Source organism: Salvia splendens, chromosome 14, assembly GCF_004379255.2.
Source record: "Salvia splendens isolate huo1 chromosome 14, SspV2, whole genome shotgun sequence".
NCBI lineage: Eukaryota > Viridiplantae > Streptophyta > Magnoliopsida > Lamiales > Lamiaceae > Salvia > Salvia splendens.
In genome coordinates, this window is record NC_056045.1 from 8,402,301 (window position 1) to 8,408,996 (window position 6,696).

The following is a 6,696-nucleotide window of genomic DNA, read 5'->3' on the forward strand; positions in this document are numbered from 1 at the left end:
GATAGTACATTATTATTGCTCTGACTAGACTCGTGAGATCTATTTATATATGGAGAGAAGCATAGCATTTGATTTGATCAAGCAGAAGCAGAGAGGGGTGCGTTAAAAATGAGAGTCTCCTGGCGCGAAAACTTGATCCTCTGTGCCTCCTCCCTCGACACTTGGTATGACGGTCATGCGTCGTTCAAAAAAAATCGAAAAAAAATGGGAGACGCATGTCCCTCATGCGTCTCTATGAAAGACGCATCTCCGTCATGCATCTCATTAAAAGGAGACGCATGAGGGTCATGCGTCTCTCCCAAAATCGGAACAAAAAAAAGTCAAGTACACTTGAGGAATGATAAGTGTGGTCTAGAACAAAAGAAGAAAAAACCCCAACAGAACTCCACCATTTCACTCGTCTCTCATAAGAAAAACAAGAAGAGAGGAATGAGAGAGAAAGGGACATAACATAACGTAACAAAAACGGTCTTCCTTCATCGGCTGGTGAATCATTGCCGGCCGGAGAGCTCGGAAGACAACAAAACACCAATCCAAAACAAAAGGGCCAAAATGATCATCGAGGGACAGCCCATCCCCATGGCCACACCCGGCCCCGAGAGCAGCGACGACGACGACGAAGCGGACGAGCACTTCCTCGACGCCCGCTCCCGCAGCAAATCCCTCGCCGAGTTCCGCTTCCGCGTCGAGGAAGCCATCAAAGGAAACTACCTCTTCACCACCAACCCCAAGTCCCCGGACGACGACGACGACGATGGGCAGACCTGCTGTGGGGCGTGGAGGCGACCGACGCCGCTGTCCTCGGCAAGTTCCTCAAGGCCAAGCGCTACAAGGAGCACGAGGCCTTCACCGCGCTGCGGTGGCGCACCGACTTCCGCCCGGCCGACGAGGACCTGGCGCCGCCTCGCGACAATGCCTGGTTCGCGAGCGGCGCGGACAAGGAGGGGAGACCCCTCTGCTACAGCGTGTTGGGGAGGGAGTATCAGGGGAATCTGATGAGCATGGGGCAGCAGGGCTGCCATAAGTATCTGAGGTGGAGGCTGCTCTGCGTCGAGAAAGGGATCCGCCGTCTCAATTTCCGGCCGGGAGGCGTCGACTCCATCGTCCAGATCGTTGACATGAGGCACGCGGGCAGGCCGACTACGAAGGAGATGAAGCTCGTTGGGAAGAAGATGATCGCGTTGCTCCACGATCACTATCCCGGCATCGTCCACAAGAATGTCAGTTCATTTAGGGTCGCGTTTAAAATAAGGACTAATTTCTAATCTGGAAGCCAGAACTTTTCAATACTGCATATTAAAATTATCAACACAAATACATAATTATATAAGCAGGTATATAAGCAGTCGTTTGTTGATCGAGTAATGATCTAGGGAACCATTACTTAAATGCATAACTAGAGAACATGAATTAAGTTCACGATGAGAGCGATTTAGTTCACTACGCGGAGGAGTGAACCAAAACGCCATTACAGGGAACTAAATCCTTCACGGAGTAAATACTTCACTATAATGGTTGGTTCACTCCTTGATTTTAAATTCATAATGTGAACTAAAACACTCATATAGTGAATTAAATCGTTTTGATCTAATGACTGTGATTTGTTCTCTAGTTATGCACTTAATATTAGTTATACTTTGATCATTTTCCTGTGTTGATATATTTATGTCATTTTATTAATCATTTTAATATATAAAATTGAAAAAGCTCAGGTTCTTAATTGAAAATTAACTAGCATCTTATTACTGCCCTATATATATATAATGTGGCTGTGGATATATGCAGCTGATCATAAACGAGCCATCGTGGTATCTGACGTTGAAGGCTTTGAAGCTGCGGTTGGTGACGAAGAGGAGCAAGAACAAGTTCATATTTGTGAAGCAATCAAGAGTTACAGAGACACTTGTCAAGTAGTTAATCAAAACATTAGTAGTATTTACTAGTAATTCCCCCCTCAAAAAATATACTACAAATAGATTGGCTCTTGCTTGATCCATCCAAAATGCAGCTACGCCAGCATAGAGAACATACTGGTTCAATACGGTGGGCCGGTTCCGGTTCATGGTAATGATGAACTGTGAACTGTCGGTTCATGAACCGGAACCGGCGGTTTCCGACCCGTGTGCATGCCTACGTGTACTATTTCAGCCGCTAGTACGTGATACGAATGTATTTGTACAGGAGCATTAAGTACCTATTGTATTGTTTTTTTTTAGATGTAGTTTGTCGTAGAAAGTAAATAGTTAAAAATGAACAAATTTTGATAATTTGAAAAATGTTATGATCTCTTATTGTAGGTATCAAACAGGGCACAAGCCGATAGTACATTATTATTGCTCTGACTAGGCTCATGAGATCTATTTATTTATAGAGAGAAGCATAGCATTTGATTTGATCAAGCAGAAGCAGAGAGGGGTGCGTTAAAAATGAGAGTCTCCTGGCGCGAAAACTTGATCCTCTGTGCCTCCTCCCTCGACACTTGGTATGCGTTAGCAACGACATCGACTGGCAATCCCCTGATGGCGGATGTGCGGCCGCTCAAGGTGTTGATGGCCGCATTCTCGTTGGTGCTGAATGCAACCCACTCGAATCCCTGCTCTGAAGCCTGCTTAATGACTGCGAAGTTTTGGGGCACGACGAGCACCTGTCCCTCTCTCACCTGGCCGTCGAACACTGCCTGGCCGCGGTGGTTGACTATCTGGACCCGTGAGGCGCCGTGGGTGGCGTAGATGAGGGTGTGGGCGTTGGTGTACCAGTGTGGTGAGAATATGGCATTCTATGTATAATGATAATAATACTCCATTAGTTAGTAGTAGTAAATTAGAATTAGTAGTAACCAAGTAGTAATAATAATATTGGAGTAGTAATTAATTATTACCCTGTGGAGGACTCCTCTGGAGGCGCTGAGTTGAAGGAAGCTGAGGATGGGAAGGTTTGAAGCTGTTGAGGGTGGAGAATCTTCCGGCGCGTGGGTTGTAGAAGTCGGCACGTGATGCTCTGTCGAGATTCTCCTTGACTCTGGCGCTGCAGAAGGTATCCTCGAGGCCGTTGTGTTGACGTGCTTGTTCTTGGCGGCTGCGGTCGGGCTGGATCAATTGGATGCTCTTCTCTGCCCTTATGATGTGGCCTCTTTCGTCGTTTTGGCCCCCTCAGCTTTCTCGCGGTCTCTACCTCAACGTTGAATGCCTCTGCCAACAACTCGTCGTCCAAACCACTGAAGACGTTGCCCTAATTCGGATTGGGCTTCTTGGCCGCGCTTGCTTCCGTGCAATCTCCTGTATTGCTCCTCCTCTTGCTCGTTGCCCGGGTTTCCAGCCAGGAAGAAGGACTACAAATTTTGAATAATAGTTGGATGAATTTGAAATAAAGCATATATTTATAGGGATGTATTCAAGTTCAACATGTAAATATTTGTCCAAACATTCAACTGAATTTCAACCCCCCCCGATTTTGTCATCTAACGGTCAGATTAATGCCACGTGTCATTTAATAATGTAGATTTTCATTCTAATAAAGTACACTGACTAATAATGTTGCATTTATAGTCTAATAATGTAGATTTTCATTCTAATAATGTACACCAACTAATAATATAGATTTTTCATCAAATAATGTAGCTCGGCTATTTTGATCACAACCATCCAATCCAAGGATCCAACGGTTGTCATCTGTTTGAAGCTAACACCAAATATCTGTGAGGACCCTAATACACCCTTTTATTTATATAAGTATGTATATTAGCATATATTACCCACGTACCCTTGGGTTTTTGGTCGAGTTGGTTGGCGTAGTTGGAGTTGTGGTGGAAAACAACAACGACAAGCTCTTGATCGCCGTCGTTTGTAAACCCAGTGAGCATCACCGGCCCTGATGGCGATGACGTCTCCCTTCTGGAATTCCTCAACCTTCTGATGCTTGTCGTCTCTGAATCTCTGGCTTCTTTCCTCCTGAGGAAAATTGTTGTTGTGGCCTGATTCGAATGTTTCGGCGCAGCCAGAGGTCAGAACTCCATAAGTTCCCCTTCCTGCATAATAATTGCACAATTAAATTCATAGAATAGAAATATACTCCAAAATTATTACTCAATCCGTCCCATAATAGATGACGCGCTTGGTAATGACTCGAGATTTTAGGAGATGTTATTCTGTGTGTGTTAAGTGAAGAGAGAAAATACTATATTTATATTATTGTGAGAGAAAAATGTGACATCTTTTATGAAACAAATTAAAAGAAAAGTGTGACATCTATTATGGGATGAGATGGGATGGAGGGAGGTAGTAATATAAATTAACTGACCTTGGACGACGTAGACGGAGAACGGGGGCGTTGTGGTAGACAGGCAGAAGGAGGCCTCTCTCTGGATGATGTGGCGGCGGATGGAAACGCCGGCACATCGGAACTCGTTGTTGTGGTTATCCAGAACTCGGTCTGTCCGCCCTCGGATCTGACGGTGTAGGACGGCTCCCGAGCGTCGATGTTGCTGAGCTGGCATTCTCCCTGCTGCTGCTCTCTAAAGGCGTAACCAAACCCTAGAAGCACAAGAAAGCTTAGAAGTGAGAGGGAGAGCTTGGCCATGGCTGTTGCTGTGTTGTATGCTGATGATGAGAAGTGGCGAAGCGGAAAGCGTTGCTATTTATACACCATTTTGCATGCAAATTGCATGGCTGCATGGCTTCCACCTATGATTTTGTGAGACTGCAATGCTACAAAATTCATATCACATGATGTCAAACTTCGCCTCTCACTTATCCATCATACTATGCATTTGGATGCAAACAAGGTCACATACGTCTACTACCCTCTTCTATTTCTATATCACTCACCTTTATGGATAATATTCATAGTACTACGTTTTTTCTACTGTTCCAACCCATATTTCATCAAATCTTCTCAAAATAAAATATACTACCAATTTGTTTATTGGGGGTATATTATAATGCTAATTTTTCTTAAATTGATAACCTACTAACTCATCAACGCAGTATATTAAAAATGTCCGATCACATTAAAATGTCAACACAAATTTGTGTTGACATTTTAATATAACTATTTAAATATTGATGTCAACACAGTGCGTTTAAAATATCAACTAAGTTTATGTTGACATTTTAATGTGATCATGTTGACATTTTTAATACACTACGTTAATGAGCAGGGACGGAACCAGATTTTTCGATAAGCCGGTGCTAAAATTATAAAAAATAAAGTATATATATACTTTAATATAATTTCTTATTCTTACCTCCTTTATTTATTTTAAAAATTTATTAAAATGATGAAAACAAAATTTGAGAATTTCAAATACAAAATTTCATATATATTTTTATAAGAAATAATATTCATTCAAATTAAAAATTTTAGTAAATTTTGGCCAGGTCATTTCATTATATTTAAAATTATAATATTAAATTGTAAACTTTTCAAATTTCCACCATTATATCATCCAATTATAAAATGTTGTCTTTTGAAAACATTTAAAAGTTAAACGATGGTCTTTTTATTAAAATAAGAAAAAAAACCAAAAAAAAAGAAGAAAAAGTTATATAGTCTAATAAAAATTTAAAAATCATGATTTTATATTCTACTTTTAAATAATTAACTAGATTAATTTTTTACTAACAATTTTATATACTAACATGGATACAACATAAATTGTGACATTATGGAGATGTGTAAACTAATTTGTTACGTACAACTCATAGTATTATACTATAAATAAAAAGAAGATTAGCATATTGTACTCCACATATTAAATAAAAGAAGCAAACTTGATTATATCATTATATCTACTATTCTCAAATATCTAGAAACAAGGATTTATAGTTGTAGGAGTTTATTAATATAAAAAACAGTTAGAAGTAGTTAGTATATGAATAGATTGTGGACCCCACATAGCTGGATTCATTATTACTTTCTATTTCTCTCCCTTCTCTCTTTCGTCTTCTTTTCCCTTTCTCCTCCCCTTCATCCTTTCATCTTTCTGTAAAAATGTAAAAGGTTGCAACGTGCAGATACAGACAACCATGGTGGAAGTATTGGACCAGCACCGGCACCGGCCAAGCCCCCGCTAGAGCGGTGGCTTGGCCCATGCCTAGGTCCGTCCATGTTAATGAGTTATCAGAGTTAGGAACTTAAAAAAGTTAACAACGGATTACACCTCTTTGATTATGTCTTCAAATTATGTGTCCAATAATGTCTAATCATATACTAGTATATTAATTTCATTGCATTGCACTAACCAAGATGATCATAAATCGTAAAAAAAACAACTCATTTATTTATTACTACATGCATGATTGTATCATGTTAATTTCATTAATTATGTGATAAAGCGGCTGAATTTGAAATTTGATTTTTTTTTCTTTCAATTTTACTCCTATAAATACCCTACTTCCCCATCATTTTTACTCACCCCATTCTTGTGTTAACAAGGATTTCCTTCTCTCAATCTCAATTTCTCTATTCTCTCTTCATTCTCTCTAATTGCTCATGTTGTTTACTAGTTACTACTTACTACTATATTTGTTGTTGTGTTCGTAATTTACCATTTATTCAATACTCCATATTCCATACTACTTTCATTTTGCACCATGTCTTCTTCTCGTGGTGGACCGGGATGTGGTGATCGGGGCAAAGGAATTGCCCAAGATCAAAGTAGTCGTCCCTCAAAATCAAGGCGACCTAGTCGTCGAGAAG

The 6,696-nt window shown here is 40.6% G+C and overlaps 2 pseudogenes; one reads left to right on the forward strand and one right to left on the reverse strand.

Annotated features, from left to right (window-relative positions):
- Positions 1–552: 552 nt before the first annotated feature.
- LOC121764125 lies at positions 553–2,081 on the forward strand (annotated as a pseudogene).
- Positions 2,082–2,395: 314 nt separating this feature from the next.
- LOC121764126 lies at positions 2,396–4,575 on the reverse strand (annotated as a pseudogene).
- Positions 4,576–6,696: the final 2,121 nt, after the last annotated feature.